This window comes from Cygnus olor, chromosome 1, assembly GCF_009769625.2.
Source record: "Cygnus olor isolate bCygOlo1 chromosome 1, bCygOlo1.pri.v2, whole genome shotgun sequence".
In the NCBI taxonomy this organism is placed as follows: domain Eukaryota; kingdom Metazoa; phylum Chordata; class Aves; order Anseriformes; family Anatidae; genus Cygnus; species Cygnus olor.
Window position 1 is genome coordinate 142,518,632 of NC_049169.1, and position 16,816 is coordinate 142,535,447.

The following is a 16,816-nucleotide window of genomic DNA, read 5'->3' on the forward strand; positions in this document are numbered from 1 at the left end:
ACTAGATGATTCTATGATTTTTCCTGTTACTCAACAGGCTATGTTGCACACTACCACCTAGCAGAGTATTTTGTGACCACTGCATGCATGGAAGAACCCATACAATGCACTGTATAGTGAAAGCTCAGCAATTCAGTATTTTTCATGTAGTCGGGAAAAAAAAAAAAAAGTTTTTTTCATCTCAAGAAGTGAAAATGTCTTTAAATCACACTGAGCTAGTCTGCAACAGACCTTAAGAGGTTAATGATCACATCTGTAAATAGGCTTCAGATCAGACAATAGTCCACCTTTTGGGGCAAAGAGGCTGGGGGGCAAGAGGCACAAGAAAACAAAATTAAGAGCTATACCGAAAGCAAATGAGGAAAAGGCTTTTCTCCCATTGTGCCCAGCTGTCTTCTTTTGTACGCCCACAGGATGCTCCTGATGCACTGGGCTAGAAGAGACACGAGCAAAGTAGAAACAGTGACATTTTGCTACTGTATGAATTCCCTCTCCCTTCACTTAATCCTGTTCTTACTGGGGCCCTGTGCTGAAAGCTGATAATTTTGATGGCCCCTGAATAAAGCCAGTAGCTTGAATTCCTGCCACCAGCCCCTTTATAATGAATAGGGCTAATGAATGCTAGTAAGTGGTAGGAATCTGTGACCAGCTGCATCAAGGCAGGTAATACAGCTCAGATTTAATTGGGAGCAGGTATTGGAAGGCTGTATTACTTTAATTGGTGAGCGGGTTTTCTAAATGGAAAGGACAAAGTATAATGGACAAATTGTGCTGTACAATAGCACTTAAGCCGGGATTGTATGCATTCGTTAATCTGTTGAGGAATGAGGCAATTCTAAACAATTTTCTCAGTGAAACCAACTCCAGAAAGCTTGTCCCTTTTGTTTTCCCTTGGGAAAATGCAAGATTGAAACAGAAAATACCTTTACCAAGGCAATCATTTGCCACGTGTGGAAAGCGGATACAGCTGTAAACTATGAAAAAGGGATCTTTGTAGTACAATAAAGGGTAGAAAAAGAGATAAAGCTGGGGATAAGAGTGGGCCTGTCACTGCATCCAAAGGAGGAATAAAGTGATGACATTTACAGTGACAGATGAGACTGTAAAGAGAACTCAGGACAATTTAGAGAGGGAAATTTGATATTTAAAAGAAAGGGCTCTGATAATTAAAAGTAGCATTACATTAAACTGTTACGCATGTCATTAGTGACAGAAGGGAACTGGTGCCTTTTGAAAAGTTAATGATTCGCACAGACCTGATCTTGAAACTTTGTATTTAGTAAAGTTCACTTGAACACAGCATACTGTATGCAACACAGCATAAATTTTCTTCATGTTTCATAGTGGGAAATAAGAAAGTTATATGATAATATGGAAGGTGTACTGTAAATACCATATGCCAATGTGTGTACAGTGTGGGTGTGTATGTGTAGAATCGTTGTACGCTGGAGGTCCGAGGTAGAGTTGAAAACCCAGCGTATATAAATATTGTCAAAAATGCTCATTCTGTGGAATCTTTGCAAAAGACGGTGTCTTTTTTCTCAAGGCATAGGTTCACACATTTTATTTTTGACTACTTTGTGTTTAACTAGATCTGTTCAACCTAGTGTGCTGATGGAAACAGAATGTAGCTTTAAAAGTAACCTCCAAAGGTGGAGCTTGTTTACAGTGAAGAAATACAGAGCGTACACCCAATTTATGTGACTGATGCAGCTGTAATGGGTTAAGAGAGCATTAGGAACTGAGTTCTTCTAACTGGGCTTTTGCTCTGATGTACTACGTTACAGGTGGGAAAACGAGAAGGATTGTATGTCCTTCAGGGTTCATGTAGGCTGGGTAGTGGGAGGAGAAAAACAAAATGAAGTTGAAAGTGTGTGTTGAATGGGCTTTCCCAGGATCCCCAGGTGGGTTTCATGTATTGCCTAATGCTGAAAATGAGACAGATTCAGCTTTCTGTACTGGTTGTAAAGGCTGAATTATCTTACATTTACTATTGTTCACAACTAAAAGTCAATACACAAAGCTGCAGCCTTATTTCAGAAATTCTTTGTCAGTAAGAACTGTTTTGTTTTCTTCAACATTTCTTTTCATTTTTGCAGATAAGAAGAGAATTTGGTCTCAAGCTCACAAAATATTTATATATACGCATAAGGTGAATTCTAAATTAAAACTGACATGCAAGAGTAACATCATTAAATTTTAAAAAGGAGCATGAAATTAATACTTATTCATTTGTGTGAAGAGGTATCAAAAATGCCTTTGCAGAAATCTGCTGTTAGCACTGTGTGAACTGTAGCAAAGTTTGCCTGAAAGTAGGTGAGGTACACAATAAAATAATCCATGACAGGAAAACAAAATGACACACAGGACTAACTACATAAGCTATCATTTTCTTAGCTCTCTAAATAAGATGTTTGAACAGTGACAGACATAGAAGAATGCAGGTGGAAAATAAGTTAGATTTAAAAATAAAACATAATTTTGGGGCTCTGAACAGCCCTCTCGTTTTTTGGAGCTCTTTTGAAATCCTAAGAGGATATACTGATCAATCATTGAAAGTGTCCTAAGATCAATTTTATGCAATAATCATGTTTATTTGATATGGAGAAAATAAGACGGTTTAATGTAACCTTGTCTCCTGTCATATAACATACAATATCCCTGTAGAGCTTCTCTGTCCTTAATGATACAACATTCAAAAAACATTCAGGAAAGCTAACGTTGCAGAGGAAAAAGGAGTTTCTTCCAAAATTTCATTCCCGATCTTAAAACAAAACAAAACATAAACAGAGTCAGAAAGTGCAGTGATTATTGTAGTTTTCTTGGATATTTTTAAGGAAGTTGGGACCATAAAAAAAAAAAAAAAAAAAAAAAAAAAAAAAAAAAAACTTTTTCTCCTTTAGCCTGAAAAAAAAAAATCAAAATTTCCTTAAAGTTTGAATGGCTTCCTTTCTCCATTGGTATACTAGCCCCACCACAGAGCTTCATTACTTTTGTCTGATTTCTACTGCCATTGACTTCTTCAGACTAGACCCTTGCATTCCCTGCATAACCTAAAAGAACTTTAAGGGTCAAGAGAAAAAGAAATAAGAAATGCAAAAAACAGGTAATTTATAATTTGTGAAAGGTCAGAGACCAGTATGCCTTGACACCAAAGTCCTTTGGAAGATAAGCATGTGCATATCATGTCCTAAATTTCCTAGTTAATGGGCCTGAATGATGACTTTGAAAAGGCAAACCTATAATCTTTGTAGCTTTCCCTGGCACCTAGCCTTCATAGCAAGGCCGGAGTGCTGAGCTATGTGGCCTCTCCAGTGTGAAAAAAACAAAACAAAACAACACAAAACAAAAAACCACCAAATTGTTTCATAGTCTACAATAAGCTGCTTTATGGTAGTGATAAATGGTTATTACTAATCTGAATTAGGTTGAAAGAGAGGAGCCACCACTGCGTAGTTGCACATCTTCTCATCAGATCCTAAAACAGATGTTGCTACACTGTTCTGTGGCCCTTGAACTTCAGTAGAGTTCTTCTCCTTCTGGAACATCCATGGTTTTCCACGCAAATCAGCATACAGGTTTTCTTATTTATGTTTGCTTCTCAAATAAAAGATCTACTAATTGATAAATTAAGCATATTAAATATCTTCCTGAAACATTATTGAAAACTATGAAAACATGAAAAACTATTAGGCTGCCTGAGGGATTTGATGTAGATGGGATTGAGATAAGATACTGCCAATGATAGAAACATGTGGTCTGTATGTTGGAAGAACTTAAGGATACAATCCACCATATTTGAAACTTAACACCTTTTGTATCAGTGTGCCAAAACACGTTTTTGATCTCCTTCTTTTAACAGCTACTCCTTGCCCCTTCTGTTAGTCAGCATGATCAAGTGATTGAGTAACTTAAGAGTGCTTGTTTAGCTGCAATATCTGGAACTGGAGCAGCAGCCTCCATGCAATTCCCATCATGTCTGGGCTGCACAGGGAGATAGACACGTAAAAACAGCAACTTGTGCCCTCATCAGGACACCACAGCATCTCTGTTGATAGATCCCACTACAGCAAGAGAAATAGAGTGCCCAAGTTTGATTCACAAAACCAGGGTCCTCTTAATGGTCTCCCCAGGGAAATGTTGCATTTACCCATGGTAGGAGTTTTCGTTAATGGGCCAGTTTACCTCAGGTGACAATTTTTTTTTCTTTATTTTTTTCACACAAAGAGATGAAAGAAAGTTTAATTGTGGAAGAAGCTGTAGAGAAAAAAAAAAAAAAAAAAAGGAAAAAGGAAATTTAGGAAGAAAATAGAAGAAAGGGAATCTATTGAATGTAAATCAGTCTCTGGAATTTGCATGCAGGATTTTCTTCATTGCTACAGATATTTGAGAATTTTCTATATTCATTCTGCATCAGGAAATTCTTAAAATGGATAGATACTCTTTCTGCCTCTATATAAAAATTAAATCAAAGGACAGGTCAGGAGCTGATGCAGATTGGTTTACTCTTGTCTCTCCTTATTTTTTTGTGTTATTCTGCTTACATCTCTCCTGGTTTCATACTTTCAAAGTAAAACATAAGATAAAGTACATTCAGCTTCCTAGTGCAATTCCAGAGAGAGAAAAAAAAAAAAAAAAGAAAAAAAAAAACTTTTGACCATAAAAAATTAATTGTCTATGCAGATATATTGAGACAGTTCAAGTACATCTAGGATAAGAGTGTAAACTTCAGAAAATTATGTATTTTGCACAATTGAACAATGGAAAAACTGCAAAGGAGAGTTCTTCATTGAGAAGTATTTTCTAGTCAAAGTAGACAGTGAATCACAAGAAAATAAGAGAAAAAAAATGTAGTTTTGTTCTACTTCAGGTCAAACTAGAATAAGATTGGAGAAACTGGAGAGGTCAAGGGAGTGATTGTGCATTTAGAGTTCATGTGTAATGTGTCTGGAGTTCATGAAATACGCCTGAGTATTACTGTGCACTTTTACTTTGCAATTTATACTAGGGGAAGACTGTTTAGATGGATGAATGCTTAGGAGCAGTTTGGCAAATGTAATGGGAATGGTTGACTTCATACTACAAGCAAAAGCACTAACAAATAATTTTCTTAGTAGATTTCTAGGTCTTCCTTGTTTTATTTTTAAAACTTATCACATACTTTTGTCTTCCACTTTAGCTTAAAAAGAACTTTCCAAGAGCAAAAATACAACTTGTAGCACAGATTAAAATGTAAAAGAAATTAAAACATTTTAGATGGGGTTTAGATTTTGGAAGGATATTTCTTTTTTAGTTATCATTATGAATGAGTTCAGTTTCTCTTTTCTCACTCATTAACCTTCTTCCTAGAAATTGAGGCAATCCAGACTTAAAATCCTACAAGGGAACAGTGTAAACTCATCCTTACGTACAACTTGAGAAGTGGAAAAATAATGGAGGATCAAAGTAAATGAATTTTGGAAACCTCTGAAGTAAAAATGTACTCTGGGTATTTTGATTATGCAATGTGTGTTTGAATGAGCAGCCATTGCCATGTGAAAGTTAATAAATCATGAAAATGTTTTCATATGTGTTTCTGATGATGTTGTAGATGAAATTTTATTTAAACTAGACTACAAGGGTTGTTTGTTTGTTTGTTTGTTTTTCCCATCTGACTTGGTCTAAATTCCCTCCCCTCCTATCAGTAAATTTTTGTTCTGATTTTAGTTTCAATTTCCATATACAATAGGAAAGAGTAGTTTAACTTTTTTTTTTTTGCTAGCATTAATCTATATCAGTCCCTGCCTAATCTTTCCCAATCTAAATATTGTTGATTTTTTCTATAGAAAAAAAAAGTTTTTTCTGCACACCACTTATGACAATATTTGAACCTAACAGAAAAGTTACTGAACAGAAAAGAAAATGGAAAGGGAAATGAGAAAGGGAAAAGGGAAAGGGAAAGGGAAAGGAAAAAGGAAAACGATAACATGTAATAGTTAGACAACTATAATTTCCAAAGAGTTTTGTAAGACTGTTCTGTGTAGATTCCTCTTGACATGAAACACAGTATCTGCAGTCCTGAGCATGAATTTTGTCATAACTGGCTGAGCATTTTGATAAACTCAATACCAGAATTAACTTCAACAACTGTTTCTCTTCTTATTCTTTCTTCTGATATCTTGTAGTTTTGAGAAACATTCCAATTTCTCATCATGGGTCCCTGATAATAGCTGCTAATCCTTCTTAATCACCTAAATGGACAGAATAGACTGGTATTCATTATATAATAAGGGTTACTTAAATTTTAGATGACTTAAAGATGATCTGCTGTTTGTGCTGTACTCAAGCATTCTGGAAACATGGCTCGTTAGGAACATTCAGCAATAATCAATAAGCTTCTTTAAGCAAAAAGCACTCATTAACAATGATCTTTCATCGGGACCCTTCAGTCTTCTACATGGCTGGCAGAGGACATGGACACTAACCTAATCTCTTGGTGCTGAACCACACCGGAAAAGGGTGTCTATTTGGAAGGGGGAAGAAACTCATGCTTGCTGTATCCAAATTTGTCCATTTCTTTTTCAGTTTGTGTTTCTTTCTCTCTCTTTGGAGTGAAGTTAGATTCATACATGTATTTTAAATGGGAAAGTTTTCCAGTTCAAAATCCTGCATACTAGTTAGTTGAACATGTACATCTGGATGAATCAAGGCATGTGCTGCAGTTAGTGACTGTTGATGTTTGCTATGAAATACCAGCCTACTTCAACTAAGTACAGTGCTTCACTCTACACACACCAATGCTGTACGGTTACGTATTTCTCTTCCACATTTCTTAAGGCAAAACTCACTGATGTTTTTCTCTGATGTGCTTGTAATCCAAATATCGTATTCACTGTCAACAAGTGATTCAAGAACCTTTCACTTTTTTTTTTTTTTTTTCCCCTAAAGGAGAGGTGAGGAGCAGCAACCTTCACATCTTAAAATCATTTATGACTCTAGGGGACCAATCATTATCCTGAAATAGGTATTTCAAGTTGACAAATCAATGGGCAAGATCAGGGATGAAGATGAAAGACCCAGTGTTTTTTTTTATATATTATTATTTTTATATTTTTATATTTTTTTTTATATTTTTATATTATTTTTATATTATTATAATTTTTATTATTATTATTATTATTATTTAAGTATCCTTCAGTGTTGATCATGCAAAAAGTTGCACTTAGGCTCTTAGGCTTATTTTACCACCAGCGAAGGTGGAGAGAACTCATCCTCTTTTTGAACTTATCCTTCTTTTCTCCAAAGGCTTTTTGAAGCTGCCTCAGGTTTATGGTTAATGTTTTGTCTTTCTCAAGTCTTTATTCTTTGCCTGAAGAATCTGCGAGAATATTTCTGTCTTTTTCCTTATGTTGTAATAACCATCATGTAATGACTATACTGGCATACATAGTCTGGTTTTACAGCCCTAGAACTGGGAAACTGAGTGCAGGTATGTCACCATGAAAGTTTTTGTTCTGAAACAGGCCTAACACAATAAATAAATAATTTACTTTGGGGATTGCTGGTGATGGCTCTTTTAATCTAGAGACATATTCTGTTTTATAGCAAACCACGAACTGTGAAAGTGTGTCAGTGATTAGGAAGTGGAAAGCTTCTCCATATGGAAGTGAACCATGCTATTCTCTCTGCTAAGCAAGTTTTAAAAAGTACAATTTATTTTATAATGATGAACGTCTACTTGCTTTTGTAATTATTGTTTCTATTCAGCAATCTTGTTGCAGTTGTGTGTACAAAAGCAAATCAACAGCACGTTGTGGGAGCAAAGGTAAGAACCAACTAAAATCTAATCTCTGTTTCCAACATATATTGCCATGTATTATCCATTATCTTTACTGTGACACTCAAAATAAATAAATAAATAAATAAATAAATAAAATGAAATTAAAAAATGAAATGAAATGAAAAAATAAAATAAAATTGAAATGAAATGAAATGAAATGAAATGAAATAATATAAATAAAAAGTTTTAAAGGGAACAATGAAGATCGCCAAATAAGGTTTTTGAAAAGTTACAGAAATACAAAATTACTGAAACAGTCTGTTAGTCTGTTGAAGACAAAGATATATTTTACTGCATAGTTTGAAACTCCTTAAATTTTCCAGACTCTAGAAAATGTCCAGAACATCTTTGTAAATATAATAACCTTCAAAACGCCTTCTGTAAACCATCAAAAACTATATGCCCTAACCTTCACATGTCCCAGCTTGTAGGATGGAGAGGTTGTAGGTTTTAAAGTTATTTTAGTCATCAAAATGCTGCGCTTTTTTTTTTTTTTTTTTTTTTTAACTTTTAAATCTAACCTGGGTAAAGAGGTATTCATGCTTTCCAGGCTCAGATGTCACATTGTGGTTGAACATAGGAACTCTGTTTTGATATTATGAAGGAACAGACTTTATACTTTACAAAATCAATTCCCAAGAAGAAGAAAGTATTTTCCAATAATTTGTCCATTTTCTTCACAAACACTTTCTCAGAGGAGATCAATTGCTAATAGTGTTGTACTTGGACATATAGTAAGACAGTTATGATTGAGAATATTATTTAATGTAACTGGTGGGGCAAGTTCCACCTGTCCCAAAAGTGTGTTAGTCACAGCTTTAGCTTAATTTTTCCATTAAACATTATTTAAGGTTTTAGCAATCTCTTAGGTTCCAGATTCTTCATGGTCTACAAAGTTGTTTATTAGACTTCCACCACTCTGTAGCCAGCTTCTCCAAAGATGTGAACTGATCTGTTGCTGTTAGTATCAAAATCGTACACTGACTGATCAGTTCTTAGTGTGGAAGGATGGGAGAAACAAGCCAGTGAAGACTTGTTAGTCTCCCACCCAGGCATGTTTTCAATGATCATCACCAAAATTCCTTCTTCTGTTGTTTGAAGAAGAGCAGAAAAGTTTTTGGCCGTAAAATCAAAGCCCAACTTACATTTCTATTACACACAAATATATTTCTTAAATTTGGTAGGAGCTGCAGAAGTTTAAGTCTCAAGTATAACAAATATTTATGGATTAAGAAAAGTTAATAGCTTTTAGATGAGCCCAACCTGAGTCAATCCTGACACAGTTGCTTGTTTAAGAAGATGTCTGAGTAACACATTATTAGCCCCTTTCTGGTATATCCATATTCTAATCATACTAAATCTTGTGTTAGCATAGGAGAACTATTTATAGACTTTGAGCTGTGCAACTAACTGTTCATACTCACAAATATAGTGTTTTTTTGTTTGTTTTTGTTTTAAACTGAAGTTACCGAAAAGTGAGTCAATGCCCTATTGTTTGTAATAGTAGAAGACATCATTTGACTAATCCTGTAAAAACAAGTCAAAGCAAATTTGCATGTGTTCTGGATATTTGAAAGGCCATTTCCTTACGTTTGTTTTTATCTTTTCCTGTTCTTCTCAACAGAGATCTGAATAACTATTTATATTCATATTTTTGTATTTTTATTGGTTAGTCCAGGGATTAAGTATTTTATTGTTACAACTTTATAATCTTTGCTTCTTAATGAAATTTCTTGGGGAGAAAAAGAAAGAAAGAAAAGAGAGAAAAAGAGAAAGAGAGAAAGAGAGAGAGAGAAAGAAAGAAAAAGAAAGAAAAAGAAAGAAAGAGAAAGAAAGAAAGAAAGAAAGAAAGAAAGAAAGAAAGAAAGAAAGAAAGAAAGAGATGAAAGAAAGAAAGAAATGAAGAGAAAGAAAGAAAGAAAGAAAGAAAGAAAGAAAGAAAGAAAGAAAGAGATGAAAGAAAGAAAGAAATGAAGAGAAAGAAAGAAATGAAGAAAGAAAGAAAGAAAGAAAGAAAGAAAGAAAGAAAGAAAGAAAGAAAGAAAGAAAGAAAGAAAGAAAAGAAAGGAAGGAAGGAAGGAAGGAAGGAAGGAAGGAAGGAAGAAAGAAAGAAAAAGAAAGAAAGAAAGAAAAGAAAAAAAAGAAAAAAAACACTTAAACGAAGCCTTCTCATGTTTAGGCATTTTGAGCCCCAACTCTTTACTCTTAACAGAAGACCTCATGACGCAAGTCCCATTGTCATCTCTAAAATGTAGTTACAGCATCAGAGAATGTGGAGGCAGCATTGTCCCATTGAAGAATGAAAGCAGCTACATCAATGCTTTAGTTTACTTCTCATAAAGAGTAGATCTTACTGCTACTTTAATACCTGTGTTCCCTCACATACGTGAGACTGAAAAGGTAACATTTGTTTTGTTTGGTTTTACTATTAGTGTTTCACTCTTCAGTGTTCAGCCTACATAAAATCCTTTGTGGTGCAAAATTTACTGATTCACTTCTGCAATGTGCAGTTGATTCCTATGGGTTTGTTGGCCAAAGACTTTTATTAATAATGTCACACAAACTTCACCTACAGCTATCAGGAAAGGTTTCAAAATCTAGGAGCACAAGCAACTACGTCAATACAGGATATTTAAATTTTAGACATAATAAGTACTTCATGATCTGGGAATAGAAGAATTTTATCACTGAGGCTGAATTGTTGAACACAATAGTATTACTAGTTAGTAGGCAAAACTGATCTGAAAAAAAATAGTTTGCATTATCTGTTTCTTTTCTCTGTCAACCTTCTATTGCTCTTGATCAAGAAATGAAATTCTTGGAAAATGAATATACAAAACAAATGTCTGTTGTACAGCAAGATGTTCTTTAATTTACTTCCTTTTGTTTAAAAGTGACGTCTGTTTAGCACATCGGTTTAGATATGATTTAAAGCAGTTGACATGACAGATTGAAAACTTAAAATGTAGCATGAATAATACACAGTAAATTTATGTTGGGATGTTTTTATTCACTAGGGAGCCCTGAATAAGTTAGCGGCACTAGCAGCCACAACTTGTATACAGGGGAATAATTTGTATTTATTCCATTCTTCCAGGGAGCTGACTGATATGTGTGTACATATATGTATTTGTATGTATGTATATATATGCATGCATAACATGTATGCACGTGTATACATATATAGTCATATAACTGAGATTCACATACACACATGCCAAAAGAAAACAAAACAAAACAAAACAAAAACATACAGTTTATTAACAGTTAGCATATAATCTCTAAATGGAGCTCACTGCAATTTGAGATGTGCCCTGCTAGGAGCTAATGAGCAAACTCCTGCCTAATATTGACAATTAATCAGGCATAAAAGCATCTAGGATCAGGACCCATTGCCAAGCATAGAAGACTCATACAGACTTCAATGAAACTTGATATGTGAACAAATTTGTCTAATTGTATATCAGTCCTATGAACAAATTCCCACCAAAACACTTAATTATCTACAGTACAGAAGCAATGCATCCGTCTCAGAATCTGTTAGAGGCTTTTTGGTTTGTTGTAAGTCATTTGCCGTAACTAATAAACTGAGGAAAGTATTATTATGTTTTCTTTCTAGTGTTCCTGTTTTAATTGGTCTTGTATATTTGAGCCAATGTCTGTGCATCATCTAGAGTAACCAAGTAGTAGTTACACAATAAAAAGTAATCATTGTTGGTTGAATAAATTTCTTATGCTGAAGACAGAAGATTCGGTCTCAAGCTGAAAAAATAAGCTTAAAAGTCCCCAAAACCCACAGTGCATAAAAGTGTCATCCTTGCAGAATATAGCAAAAGGATTAAAGCTATTACTGGTAATACACAGAACACCTAATTGTTCAGGTTCTGTGAGCTTTATACTGATAAGATATCTGGTATAACAGTTTCCACACACACACACACCCCAGAATAAAACGTTTATGCTCCTTTTTAGTTTAAAATCATGGCAGAGGCAACACCAATAGAAAGCCTGTTATGACACACAACAGAAAATCACTTGAAAAAGTATTGCTGTTACTCACTACAGAAGAATGATTTGTGCAAAGATAAGATGCTTTGGCCTTGAGACACACACGAGTAAATTGGGTAGTTTTCCTAAGAAACATTCTTGTTGAACTGTTTTTCTTTTCCCTTTCAGTTGACAATATGGATCTGTAGTATATTGTTGGATCTGCTGTGTGATAACACAACAAAGCCTGTGTTCTGCTCTCAGCGGTGCTATTTATACATTGTAACATTTTTCAAAGTATTGCTTTGGTGTTCTTCCAGTGTTTTTAAAAAAGACAAGATAACCTGCCCCCCTATCACGTAAATAAATAAATAAATAGAGGAGCTATATGTCAGATTCAAGTCTGGATATTTCACTGACAGTAAAGCACAGTGTTCAAAGTTTGTTTACAAATGAAAAGCTGCATCTTACAAATGATGTAATGTGAGCCGGAGTCCATCTCTTATAACTGGGGAAGGCAAGAGTTGCTCAAAACTATTTCTTTATTTTTTTTCTTTATTTATTTTTTTTGCTTTGTCACCAAGGACCATCTCTGTATTGGGCTGGAGCAGTAAGGGTACAATCTGCAGTCTTAAGTGGAAGGTAAAAGCAGGGGAGGAAGCAGGCTAAGCATCTACTCATTTTCAGTTGAAGACGTCTCATAGCAGTTTTGCTGCTGAACTTTCACATTGAAGTGTATGTTCATGTGGTCTCCAGGAGAGACCCTTCTGTCTTGGTTGCCAATCAGTTCTGCTCAGACAGAAGCTGAAGTGACACTTACTCATTGATGGAAATTAGGGAAAGAAGTAGGAAGGAATTTATGCTAGGTAAAATTACAAGGCTTAAGTCATCTTTAGGCACTAAAGAAAGGGGGAAAAAGATTGTTTAAAAAATTTAATGTTTCTGTACTTTTGAGTACACAGTGATAATTAAAATACGACTAATCATAATTGAGCCTTATATTCAGTTTTACATTTTCATGGTCACCGCTGCACTGTTAGGCAATAGTTTTGTTGTTGTTTTGTTTGTTTGTTTTATTTTTATTTTTACCACTTGGTGTGAGTATATGGTGTGTCTGTGCATGTTCACGTCTCAGATAAAATTCATAAGAAATGTGATGGCTGTTTGTTTAATGCTGAATTTCACTTGTGATTACATTATAAAAGAGTAAACAGTGAGATTGCAAATCAGAAAGAAATACAGTCAATTAGTTATATTTCATGGTTGGGGGAAGGTTTTTATTATTATTTGTAGTTGTCCTAATATCCTAAAGGAAGGATAAAAAACAACAACGAAGAAACAAACAGCACCCCCCCCACACACACACATACACACACAGAGGAAAAGAAAAGAAAAAAAAAAAAAAAAAAAAAGCAAGGAAGAAAGAAAGAGGTTCGGTACTTCATGAATTGTTAACTGTTTCCTTTAGCATTCCAATGTTCTTTAAAAATACCTGTGTAGCTTCTGTGGCTCCAATACAGATAATGTGTAATTTCCAAGTGCAGAAAGAATATGTATTCTGATGTATTCTGAATAATCAAAATAAAGAAATTCATATGAAGTACATTGTATTCTTGAATATAAAGTTTGGAAAATGTGTGATCTTTCTATTAGGGCATTTTTAGAGGTAGTTAATTTTTTCGCTTTTTAAAATATTGTTGATTGCTTTGGTTAATCAAAATCTAAGGAAATATATTAACAGCTGTACTGTCATGGATTTGTTTTTCTCTTAATTCATGGTAAGTCAATAGTTTCATGGATAGTTTGCTATACTTGAAGCAAACGGATAAGGCAATACAACCGTCATAGAAGATGTTTAACTGTAAGGAACAAGACTAACAACCCTTTGCTTAAACATGGATAGCCCATATAAGCATCTCCCTTTTCCTCACACCTTTTCCAAATAGATTTTGAACTTGTAGTGTCTCTGGATACAGTAAAGTGTATTTCTTTCTCATCATTAAAAATCATTTCTCAACAACATCATGTTTTTACAATAGGTATGAAGATGAAACTGTGCTGTGCTCAGGATCAGGTATAACACGCTGAGGGAAGAGGTTTCTGCAACTGGTTGCTCTCTTCTTTACTTCCATTGCAGCTCATGCTATTCTGCTAGAAAATTTTGGCACTGTCATGGGACTACAGAGCATTCTTAGGAAGGGAGGACACCTTCCTCTGCTCAGCTTTATATAGGTCAATTTCCCTGAATATCCATCCTTTTACCCATTCTAATGTACTAATTCAAGGCACATTTTGAATGAAAAATGGAAAAAGTGTTACCATAACACATATATTGCAATTGAAATAGAAAAGACCTGTGAGTGTATGCACATGTATATTTATATATTTGTATAGATACACAAATGTAAATATTTATAATAATATATGCATTTATAAATGTATATATCAAGTTGACATCAGATTAAAAATTGTGGAATACTTTTGTTAATTTCTGTTTTTTTAGTTTTTATATATGTTTAATTATAAAATGTTTAATAAATTTTATTGACTGTCCTTCTGTTCTGCCTTGTGCATGAACTAGACCCATTTGGACAGAGCAGTGACATCAGAGAAGGGTAGTGGTGTCAGAAAAGAACATTCATGAACAGCAGCCTGTAGGGGAGAAGCCAGTTGCCAAGGGAATAGGTGACACCACAGAAGGGCAGATCCCTCCCTTTGCAAGGCACACGGAGTTGCCTGAGAATCTAGGGGTAACTGTCCTCAACTCAAACCACTGCTTGAAGAAGTAAATAAAATATTTAGCAATTGAAAGTAAACTTATGAAAGATTAAAAACAAACAAACAAACAAACAGACAAAAACTTTTCTGTTGAAAAATTTATTGAAAAAAAAAAAAAAGGGAAACAATCCTTATGTCAGAACTGTTTATGTTTCAAAATATGTTTACCACAGAGAGCAAGGCTGAGCTATTTATGAGCTGCCTCCAAGTTCTGTCAAGTGTCCTGAAGGCTGATCTACAATTGCACATGAAGTCTGGAGAAAGACAGACAGTGCTTACCTCTACCATCCAACAGGCTCAGGACAGCTATAAACTTAGGTCAAATGTTGAGTCACCTAGTGCATGATGGTTTGTCATCTATATTCACTGCTGACATGAAGCTTTAATTCCTTCAGGTCTGTCTAAAATCAGTGGCATTTGGAGGTAAGGGCAGATTCATACTGGTTTTCTTTATTCTAGAAATAGTTAATCAATATAAGGTCCAACTGCTCCTGCTAATTCCCACTTGAAAAGCAACTGGACAAACAGCTGTCTGAGGCATCCACTGACGTAGTTTAAGGTAAAAAAAAAAACAAGCCATAAGGTAGTGCATAGGTGAAGTGAAAAAATGTTGATATGGCTGCAGTTTGATCGATACAAAAATTCTTGACCTCTGAAAGGGAAGACATTATCCAGCCTAGCAGCCTTCTTCGGAGAAGTCACTGTAGTAAAAGACTTTTATCCAAGCAAGCCAATGTGCCTGTTTCTCCAGAAAGCCTTGACGTTCCAACTGAAATGGTGTAATAAAAGTGTAACAAAATGTCATGGGATTAGAGGCAGAGTTCTTTCATGAGTTTCAATCTGGCTAAAAAATAAAAAATAAAAAAATGCAAAATTAAATCATAACAGCAGTTGATTAACTTTCAATGTAGAAGGATAGTTTGGAACCAAACCTTGTTCCTGAGGACTGAGTTTGCCTTTGAGCTGTATCTGCAGTACATGGCTTTCAGACAGCACGGCATGTGGTTACCACATTATGTATACAGCACATACTATTTTACTTGAATGACACACACCTTCTCCTAATCAGACTCTGTAATGAACGCTGAGAAAGAACTTAGTCAAACTGCTGGCATAATTACAAAGCACTGAAAAAATTCTCAGAAACATCTATGTAGTCCCTATATTTCAGAAGTTTCAGAAGTTCAGAAGAAGACTAAAATGAAGGTGATGTTCTTTGTGCAAATATTCAATATTTTAAAGACCAAAAATAAATTGTAAAAAGAAAGAGGTAAACTGTGCAGAAGATAGTGTAAGACTGTGCTTAGGCTCTGAGACTACGGAATAGATTTTATGAAAAATTTGTAAAGCTACGGTATAGCTTTTTTTAAACCAGTTGGTAGATTTGGAAGAAACAGACAAACTTCTAAATGTTCAAGACTTTCTCAAGTCTGAGGTAGAAAAACACAGAATTTCATAATAACAAAGTCATTATTAACTTAAATTAAAAAGTAAATTACATTATTTATGTACATTAGCAAATAATACTGGGTCAGAAGATAATAACAGAAACAATTTTTATTAGTATTTATTCCAGTAAAATATCATTTTTGGCTCCCTACTTAGAATTATCAAGGAATGTATTAGAAGCCCAAGGAAGATCATTTGTCATTATATATCTGCCTTTTTTATATAATAAATAATTTTTTTAAAATTTATAAAAGTTATGCTTGCAGATATCCTTTAAATCATCTTTAAACATTTCTTCCATATATTGAACATAAAGGAGAAGCTTGATTTTGATATTTTCTTGCTTTTAAATGTCATACAGAAATAAGTGTATTTATTACATGGTTTAAACATGTATAAGCTTTATATTTTCTTTTAATGAGGACATTAAAAGCAAAAATGGCATGTTTGTGTAATGTTACTGCCAAAGAAGTAGGAAAGAAAAAGAGTACTAAATTTAAGATTTCTGTCAGTTATAAAGAGAGTATTTTGGATAAGAGCACTGCTAACTTTTGGTATAGCTAAAGGTAGATGGGTGCCACCTTGGCCCTGAGTGGACTATGTGAGTCACTGCTCGAAGTACATGTTCTCTGTGTGCATGAAAAGTCAGGTGAACTTGAGGTGAATGAAACCTCAGCTGTCAGCAAACAGAGCCCTCTGGAATTTGCCAGCCAATACAACGGGTGACTGCAACTGGAAAATGTGCCAGCAAAAAGCAAGGCAATGAGGGGAAGAGCTGGAATA